We start from the raw sequence: 10618 nt of genomic DNA, 5'->3' as shown, positions 1-10618 counted from the left end.
AGATATCAAGCAAAATTACAAATGCATTTACCCTTTCACCCAGCAGTCCCACTTCAGGAAATTTGTCCTGCAGCTATATCTGCAGACATTTGAAACAAAGTATGTATACAGTTATTCACTGTGGTATTCATTTACAACAGTAAAGTATTGGGAAAAAAAGTGTCTTTCTCTAGAGAACTGGTCTAATAAACTACTGTACCTCCACACAGTGGAACACTAAGCCACTTGACAAAAGAATGAGGAAACTCTCCGTGGAAAGATCTCCAGGATATAATGGAAAATGAAAACAGCAAAGTGTAGAACAATGTATATAGAATATTTTAAAACATAAGATAGTATATTCATATTTACTCATACCTTATGGAAAAAACACTGGAACATAACAATGTGAATATAATTAACACTACTGAACTGTACACTTAAAAACGATTATGATGGGGGACTTCCCTGGCGGTCCAGTGGTTAAGACTGTGCTTCAGTGCAGGGGGTACGGGTTTGGTCCCTGGTTGGGGAACTAGGATCCCACATGCGGTGCAGTGCTGCCATGAAAAAAAAAAAAAAAGAGAGAGATTATGGCGGTAAATTTTGTTATGTCTTTTTTACCACAACTTAAAAAAAAAAAATCATTGGAAGTGTCCATAAGAAACTAACATAATATGGTTGCCTATTTGGAAGGAGACAGGGTACGTGGAGTCAGTTATTTTGCTTTTTATATCATTTTGATTTTTCAACCATGTGAATGTATTACCAACTCAAAAATGAATTTAAAATTAAAATGTTTCCTGGACTGTTTTATTTTTTTATTTTTGTTTTCTTTTCCTGATTACTAATTTATCCCCAAACTCTCTGATCGATCCTTCCTCTCAATGTGGTCAGACGCATCAATAGCTTGGCAGTGCCCTTTTTCTTGGAGACAGTCTTCCTGGAGTCATTCACTCCTTTGCTCTAATCTGGGTTGGTTGGTCTTTAGTTCTGTTGCACAGCTGCCACCTTGGAGCTCCTCTTCATCAACAGTCTGGGAATTCCCTTCCCCTTTATCCTGTGTTAGAGCCCTGTTTCCTGGATCCCATGTCCCATTCTCTCTGTGTTTACTGCTCCTTTGTGGACATATTTCCAAGAACTTCCTGCGAAACATTTGTTTTCTTCTGTGTGTTTGAGTGACTTGTAGTGCCCTTTATCCTAACCGCATCCTTCACTGCTAGTTTGGTTGGGGTAGAATCATAGGTTGGAAAACATTTTCCCTCAGGACATCAAGGTCTCCTAGTTTCTAGCGTTGCTACTGAGAAGTCTAAGACTAAACCGATTCCTGATCCTTTGTGTGAATGCAAATCACTCTCATTCTAAAATTTTGGTTCTTAGAAAGTTTCCAGTATCATTTCTTTTTTTTTTTTTAATCTTATTTTATTTTTGGCTGCGTTGGGTCTTCATTGCTGCACACGAGGCTTTCTCTAGTTGCAGTGAGAGGGGACTACTCTTCCTTGCCATGCCCGGGCGGCTTCTCCTGTTGCAGAGCACAGACTCCAGGTGCAGTCTTCAGTAGTTGTGGCTCGCGGGTTCCAGAGTGCAGACTCAGTAGTTGTGGCACTCAGGCTCAGTAGTTGTGGCTCACAGGCTCTAGAGCACAGGCTCAGTAGTTGTGGCACATGGGCTTAGTTGCTCTGCGGCGTGTGGGATCTTCCCAGACCAGGGCTCGAACCCATGTGCCCTGCATTGTCAGGCGGATTCTCAACCACTGCGCCACCAGGGAAGCCCTCTAGTATTATTTCTTTGATAATTTCCTCCCATCTCCTTTCTCTTATTAGCTGGATGTTCAGTCTCCTGGGTTGTTTCTCTAAGTTTTATATTTCCTCCCCTATTCCCCAACACTTTGTTTTCTTCTGCTTTCTTAGAGATTTCTTCAGCTAAACTTTTCATTCCTTTGGTTAATTGTTTTTACTAACGTATGTCTAATTTCTGATTAATTAAATGTCTAATTGCTTTTTAACATAATCTTTTTATTTCATGAATTCTCTTACTTCTCTAAAAATATCAGTTACCATTTTTTTTAAAGATTTCTTCTACTCCCTGCATTATTCCTATTTTCTTTGTGATTTCTTTTTCTCTGTGTGCTTTATCTCTGTCTTTTTCCCACTGGAGCCTTCCTCAAATGCCCGCTGATCCTCGGCTATCCATTCATACTTCAGCATGAGGCACAGAAAAAGCTGTTGGGTAACTGTATGTACAAGCTGGGTTTGTGACTGTACTCCGATAGAATACTAGCTCTTCAAGGCAAAGATCTACCTCAGTTTTGTTTACAGATAGAGCCCAAGCACCTAGAAGATTGTCTGGCACATAGTAGATGCTCAACAAATATTTGTGGAAGGAAGGAAGGGAGGAGGAAACAGAGGGAAAATTGGAAAGAGTGAAGGCTGGAAGAAGGGAAGGACAGAAAGAAGAAGGGAGGAAAAAAGGATATCTAGAGGGTTTCTCATCTTTTCTAAAGGTTAACCTTTTCTTTGGGACCATTCTCTGGCACTTTATCTAGAAAAGAGTCCTCTAATCTTGTTCCTGGGAGTACAGCCCTAGCTTTCAGGAAGCAGGTAGGGAAGGGGGCAGGAATTTCATCATTCAGCACACAGACTATTTTTATCCATATACTCCTTTTACCTATTTTTGCCTGGTGTTCCTGAGGCTAGATTATTTTTTCAAATCCTACTATCTTCCCGGCATTATTCTCTACAGTAAGGAACAGAGTCCTTGCCCCATGAAGCTTAAAATCTACTTGGAAGAAACAAAAAATAAACAGAAAATAATATATACATATTTAATAAATACATAAAATCTATTTTAAATATAAATATATATATGTATGAATATAAATGTCAGGTACTGACAAGTGCTGTGAGGAAAAGTAAAGCAAAATAAGATGAAGAGGGGACAGTTTGGCAATGAGGATGGGATGAGTGGGACTTCCAGCTTGCTCCAGAGACTGAAGCTGAGACCTCAGGACCACTGATGAAGCTGGCAAGGCCTCAGATGGAGTGAGAATAACAATCATGCCATGTTCACCTTGTATTCATCCAGTGGAGCCTTCTCTTTACCAGTGATAATAAGCATGGTGACCTGGGATGCCATAGTTTGAAGATAACAGAATCGCAAGATAAAGGAAGTTCTAAATCTTCGCTTGGAGGAGAGCCACCTGCCAATCAGATGTCTATTTTGGACTTTTTTTTTTTTTTTTTTTTGCGGTATGCAGGCCTCTCACCGCTGTGGCCTCTCCCGTTGCGGAGCACAGGCTCCGGACGTGCAGGCTCAGCGGCCATGGCCCACGGGCCCAGCCGCTCCACGGCATGTGGGATCTTCCCGGACCGGGGCACGAACCCGTGTCCCCTGCATCGGCAGGCGGACGCTCAACCACTGCGCCACCAGGGAAGCCCTATTTTGGACTTTATATGAGTAAGAAATAAACATCTTTTGTATTATGTCAAAAAAAAGAAAATGACGAGGAACAGGAGTGCATGGGTGTGACCTTCCTCGTGCAAGCTCTTGTGAGCTGGAGTCATCAGAAAAGACCTCTCAATGCAGGTGACATGTGACTGACTAAGTGTATATCTTGGGGAAAGGTTTTCCAGCCTGACATTCAAAGTGCAAATTCTCTGAGGCTAAAGCAAGTTGGGGAGGTCAAAGAGCATCAAGAAGGCTGGTGTGGCTGGACAGTGGTAAGTAAGGAGAAAAATGGTTTGAGATAAGGTGGAGGAGGGAGCCTGGGGCCAGATAATGAAGGGCTTGGTAGACCACAGTGAGCACCTGAATTCCATTGTGTGACTGGGAGCCACTGGAGGGTTTGGCCAGGGGAGCCCAGGATAAAATTTACGCTTACAAGGATCTCTTGGCTATCTTGTAAAGAATAGGATTATAGGGGTGAGAGTGGAAGCTGGGAGACCGGAGGGAAGGCTGTTGCCTAGATCCAGGTGAGGGGAGGTGATGGTGGCTCGGCCCAAGTGGTCGAGGTGGAGGTGGTAAGCTGGTGTCAGCTTCAGGATGTACCGGAAGGCAGACCTGACAAGATGTGATGAGGCCTGGATGACGATTGAGAGATAGGACAGTCAAGGGTGACTCCCATTTTGCTCTGTTTTGCTTTGGTTTTTCTTGGCAATTAGGTGGTGCCATTTGCTGAGGTGGGAGTCACTAGGGGGAGGAATGGGTTTGGGAGTGGAAATCAAGAGTGCATTTTGGGGCTTCCCTGGTGGTGCAGTGGTTGAGAGTCCGCCTGCCGATGCAGGGGATACGGGTTCGTGCCCTGGTTTGGGAGGATCCCACATGCCGCGGAGCGGCTGGGCCCGTGAGCCATGGCCGCTGAGCCTGCGCGTCCGGAGCCTGTGCTCCGCAACGGGAGGGGCCACAACAGTGGGAGGCCCGCGTACCATAAAAAAAAAAAAAAAAAAAAAAAAAAACAAAGAGTGCATTTTGGCCATCCCAACAGTGTGGGATGCCAATTAGACTTCCTGGTGGAGATGTCACATAAGCAGTAGATCTGTGAGTGTAAAGTCTAGGGTGAGGGATGGGTTAGATATAAATGTGTGAGTCGGGATTCCCTGACAGTCCAGTGGTTAGGAATCTGCGCCTTCACTGCCAGGGGCCCAGGGGTTCAATCCCTGGTCTGGGAACTAAGATCTTGCAAGCCACAGGGCACGTGTGAGCCGGGAGCCTGATGAGATCTCTTAGGGAATTCATTCACTCAGGGCAGTGGGGAGGTTTCCTATGGGGTAGGGTTTACAAGGGTGTCATTGCTTCACTTCTGGGGATCCAGGAAAGACCTGGGGGCCTAACTGCCCCAGACCCCCCTTTCCTAACCCCATCTCCATTTCCAGCCCTGGGCCAGATCTTGCCTTGAGAGATGCCCTACTCTTCCAAAATCCTTTGGCAAGAGTCCATCCTGCAGGCACCCACCTTAGAGCTTCTTCCTTTCTCAAAAAATCAGTTCCCACTCCCCGACCAGCTGCCCACCTTCCAAAATGTGTTAAACCTCTCATCTTTGGAGGAACTATATTATTGTTATATAATGATTCACAGTCATTCTAGTGTGGTTTTAAGAAATAGACATGTGTGATTAACCCCTCCTGTTTCCCCAAGTCTTTTAAAGGGCAGAATTTGTGCATCAGCACGGAAAAAGCTGAGGATTCAAAGTCAGACAGACCTGAGTTCAGGTCCCAGCTCCACGATTTTCAGGTTTGCAAGCCTGGAAAGGCTTTTAAACCCCTCCATCCCCACTCTGGGATGGAGATGATACCTACTCCTTGGTTATCATTAGGAGAGGCTAGTTCCTTCGCTCTCCCCACCCCCTTATAAAACCAACTCCCCAGAATTCATATAAACTAGAATGGGAATAAAAATAGAAAAAGGGGTAATGAGAAGAAAGAGGCAGCCAGCCTATCGGGGTGAAGATCCACCCCCTAGCTCAGGTATATTCACAGCTATAACCATTCATGCTCATCAGTCACTTCCTTCTATCCTGGGAACAAAATGTGCTTGACCATGATGCATTTGTCTAACTTCGAAGCACAAGCAAGGAAGTAACATTAATCTGGTAATTGAGGTCCAAACCACAGAAGGAGCTGCATTTCCATTTGGTGACCATAAACCTATCTACCGCTCACCCACACTCCCAGATCCTCTGCATCTGGGAGAAGAAAACCCATGGAGATTGGGTATCGGAAATGGCTGCTTAGTTATGCTTAACACCTTTTCCAAAAAGGACCATAGCTTCCTACAGTTGCTTCTCAAGCTTAAACCAAAAAAACCTCCAGAGGAGTACGGATGTCCTCGGTCCTGGCCAGCCCCAGCTCTCTACCACATGCCACGTATACACTGTGCATCCCACACGTGCTCTATCACAGGCAGTGTCAGAGAGGACTTTGCTCAGGAATGAGTTTCACAGTACTGCAAGGAACAATGCTAGAGTTACACACTAAAGCAAACAGCACTTTAGAAGTTTCTAGAAGTTTAGAAATTTCTTGTTCTTGTCTGAAAACCCATGTCTTTGCCATAATGTATTTTTTTTAATTCATTTATTTATTTTTGGCTGTGTTGGGTCTTCGTTTCTGTGCGAGGGCTTTCTCTAGTTGCGGCGAGCGGGGGCCACTCTTCATCGCGGTGCGCGGGCCTCTCACTGTCGCAGCCTCTCGTTGCAGGCTCAGTATTTGTGGCTCACGGGCCTAGTTGCTCCGCGGCATGTGGGCTCTTCCCAGACCAGGGCTCGAACCCGTGTTCCCTGCATTGGCAGGCAGATTCTCAACCACTGCGCCACCAGGGAAGCCCTGCCATAATGTTTTTAGGACTCAGGAAACAGGTCGTAACCCCTCCGTCCCCAAATCAATTCTGATAGTGGTGCCGCTCCTTTGGAGCATCACTCTCCGTAACAATAAACGTGGGCAGCTGCCACTGTGGGCCGGGCACTGACAGAGACCTAGGAAGCAGAAGTGTGGGGTTTGGGTTCAGTCCTGCACACTTGGGCCTGAAGGATGATACCACTGTGTACCCGCTGGGCTGTACTGATGCTCCTCGGGCCTCTGAGGACACTAATTCCAGCCATGTAGGGTTAGTGTGAGGGCTAATACGGCAGGTTGTGTAACCCTACATGCCTGGTGCACCATAGATGCGCAGCAAGTGGTCATTATTATTAATGATAAGTAAAAGTGGTGCTGTTTCCTGGATGTCAAGGAAGTGTCAAAGTCATAAAGGGTTACAAGAGTTCAGAGGGTGGAGCTTACTAAGTTGACCCAGGAGGCTTCACAAAGGAAAATGCACCTTGACACACAGTTGTCAGGTAAACTACAGAACCCCCAGTTGAATTGGAATTCCAGATAAGCAACGAATACTTTTTTAGCATACATATGTCCCAAATATTCCATAGGACATACTTATACTAAAATATTCTTCATTGCTTATATGAAATTCCAATTAAATTGGGCATGCCCCGTTTTTATCTGCTAAATCTGGTAAGCCTAATCTGGAAGAAAGGATAGCATAGACAGGCTGGGAGAAGAGGATGGGGAACCCCCACAAGCTAAGTGGAGGAACGACCACACATGTGCGCTTACATCCGTCAGGCGCTGTGTTTGGGCAATTTACAAGAGTATCCCAAACCCTTGTAAGGTATTTATTATTCCTTACATTCTGCAGATGAGGGAACTGAGACTCAAGACTCAAGAACTGAGACTCAAGACCACTTAAATCCCCACCCCACACCCCACCCCCATCTGCCTGGCTCCTAAGCACCTGTCTCTTCCCAGGCACTACATCCTCCCGGGGGGCAGCCAGGAAGCAAAGGAAAAAAAGCATGAATACCCACCTTCATGAGAGAGCCCACCCCAGGCATCTGTTCCAGTTCTGTTCCAAGACAGCCTCACTACTGAGCACCAAGGAGCCTTCATCTTTTGCTTTTTGTAATTTATTTTTTTTTGAGAGCTGAATACAACAGCTAGACTTATAGATTGCCACTCCCTTTAACATTTCTATTTAATCAGGCTACATTTGGGATGCCTTTCCATTATTCACACTAATCAAGTGTTTTTTCCATACCCAGTTTTGAGTTCTCCAGAAAACACTACAGGGAATGGTGCCCAGTTGCCAGAGTGTCACCATCCTTCATCAATCAGATGCCAGGAAATTTCATAATAAAGACAAACTTACCACAGGCCGTCTTGCCCTCCCACAAAAGCTGTCCCCAAACAAAGGATTTCCTAACAAGATAAACATTATGTATGAGAACTACAACAACATAATACCACATTTTCTTCAAATTAGATTTTGAATTCCACCAATTCCAAATTCAGCGCACTCAACACTCTAAATGAGGCAAACTTCAAAGAGTATGAAATAAAAATATCTTAAAGTGTGATGGCTTTTACCAAATTAGGTCTGTGCCAATGCAGAGTCTTTATTTTCTGCAAAGTAACCCTCTTTAAAAAAACAAAAACAAAAACACAGTTTAATTCAGCAAACATTGACTGAGAGCCCACTCTGGGCACAGAGCTGCAGGGAGACGTTGAGAGCCAAGTGGGTTCTGGTCCTCAAAGGATGTGTGACGGGGAACGGACACTTATTCAGCTAAATTTCAGAAAGGAAGGAACAAAGTAAACATTGTAAAAGACAAAATGTCATGGGGGCCCAGAAGAGGGAGTGATTAATTTGCACTGTGGGGAGGTGGTACTGAGCCAGCTGGGAAGGATGACTAGGGTTTTGACAGCTGGTGAAGGCATCCAGGCAGAGGGAACAGCTTAAGCAAAGGTAGAAGGCCATGACGTGCAGGAGTACTAATCATCATCATCTAATTGATCAAAATGTGTATTGCGACATTCTAATTATTATATGTTGTCAGATATTATCACACCTACTTGCTTTAGAAGTAAAAATCACATACCTGCATGATTACCCCTATAGGCCTTTAACTAATGATGTATAAGTATGGTGGTTTTTAAAAAGATGCTAATTTCCCAGACTAAACCACCTTCCCAGGTCCCACAGCCCTTTACACACATTCCAACATGAGGAACACACACCCTGACCAACAACAGACTCCTTTCTTGCCCCTGATTCTCGTTGGCTCCTTGGCCATCACTACTTCTAAACTCCCTCATTAACACATACTCCAGGCCACACATGCACACATATTACCAATACGCAGTGCCAGACAGGAAACACATTTGGAGGATTTTAAACAATTTTAAAATGTGCCTTCAAATTTTACAACTTGCTGTACTTGCCCGAGGGAGGAACCAAGCCCCTTGTATAAATATCACCCCAAACAGGCCTGCTCTACATCCCACCCAGCTCAGGGATCTTGGTTTTTCTGTGTGAGGCTCAGGGTGGGTTTGGGAGTTTTGTTTATTTTGATTTTGGTTTTTTTTTTTCATTTCATCTGTGTCTACCGTGGTCACTGGCTTCTTCAGTCATGTTTATTTTATAGGCATTCCCGGTAGCCAGCGGGAGAGGAGCAGTCCTTGCTCCTCAGAGCACCAGCCACACAAGCAGCCCAGGACAAAACCATTTATCAGGCTCCAGGTGGACCTATGAGGAAACTTCCCAAGGACATAGTTCCCTGCCATGAATCAGTTCCTAGAGCGAGCCTGGCTGTGGGGAAAGGAAAGGACCTCATAGCAGGGACTGGGGCACCCAGAGGATGCTGGCTGAGACGGGCCTCTCTCAGTGCCCCAGCCTCTGGCCCAGTGCCTCTACCCACAGGGGACCCTCAGGAAGCCACCCCAGCTGCTTCATCCACTGTCCCTGTCACTGGTTCACAAACCGGAGTCTCCAGTTAACCTTTGCTGTTGTTTGTTAGCTATATTTTTTTTGTATCGCCTTTAGAGAAGTATAATCTGCACACAATAATATTCACACATTTTAAGTGTACAGGTTGATGATGACTTTCTCAACAAATGTATTCACCCCTGTAATCACCACCCTTGTCAAGATAAAGAACATTGCCATCTCCCAAGAGAGTTCCTTCACGACCCCTTCCAGCCAGTACCCCCATCCCCATCCCCACCCCCTATCCCAGGCAACCACTGAGCTGCTTTCTGTCCCTGGAGATTAGAGCTACGGGTCCTAAAATCAATTAAACTCTTCTGGTGGGACATCGTCGCTGGCTGGTACCCTGCCCTTCTCCACTCCTACAGAGGATCCAGGTGCTTCAAATGACATATGGGGATTTTTTTTCTTTTCTTTTTCTTTTTTGGAAGAAGAAAGAGGAGAGAGTTCTGCTGAAAGAGAGTCTGGGAAGAGATGGGGACTAGGCAGTGGGGGAGGTCTTGGGTCTGTCCTTGGCCTGGTAGAAGGGTGGGGGCGGATAACTGGCTTTGATAAGGGCCTTGGGGCCTCAGGGCTGATTTGGGCCTTTGGTGACTGAGCACAGCCCAGAGATGGAGAGAGGGCCCGCTCCCAACCTGCCTTGCCAGGGGCCCGGCAAGGCCGGTCTCTTTACCCAAGCTTTCTGCTGGGGACTCAGCTGGGCTGCTATGGCAGGAGGGGCTGAGGCAGGTCACTCACCGGAGCCTTGTGTGTGCACTGGGCTTGGCAATCACCAGGCAGCCAGGAGAGAACACCTCACAGGAGTGCCCTTGCCGGAGGGGCTGTGGAAGCTCCCCAAAGGCTCCGTGGCAAAGCTGTCATCCTCAGAGAGGACTAGAGGTCCCAGTACAGTACAGCAAGGTGGCGAATATGCACACCCATCCTCAGCCCAACCCCGGGGGAAGCCTGTCAGGCCTCATAGAGAGAAGCAGCTGCAAATGAAAACTGAAGAGCTGACCCACCAAACCACATGGATACACCAGTGGCCTTTCTCAGGGACCTTCCTCTCCTCCTCCGACCGAGGTCACACAGGAGAGGAGAGGGAGATGCCTGCCGCCCCATTCCCACCACCAGAAAAACACTGCACCCAGCAGAACAGCTGCAGCGCTCAGCGCGCACACACAATGATGAACCCACTTGAAACACCCTGTGGGGACCATCAGCAATATTCGAGAGGGACTTGGCAGGGGGCTGGAGGTCCTGTGTCAGCAGGTGGGAGCCAGAGCCAGTTGTACTGGAATTCATTACTGTTACTGTGAGCCCTCTGCAATAAAAATCATAATAATTACCA

The sequence above is a fragment of the Mesoplodon bidens genome (assembly GCF_964165515.1).
Source record: "Mesoplodon bidens genome assembly, chromosome: 2".
Taxonomy (NCBI): Eukaryota; Metazoa; Chordata; class Mammalia; order Artiodactyla; family Ziphiidae; genus Mesoplodon; species Mesoplodon bidens.
Note: the sequence above shows the minus strand (reverse complement) of the source record.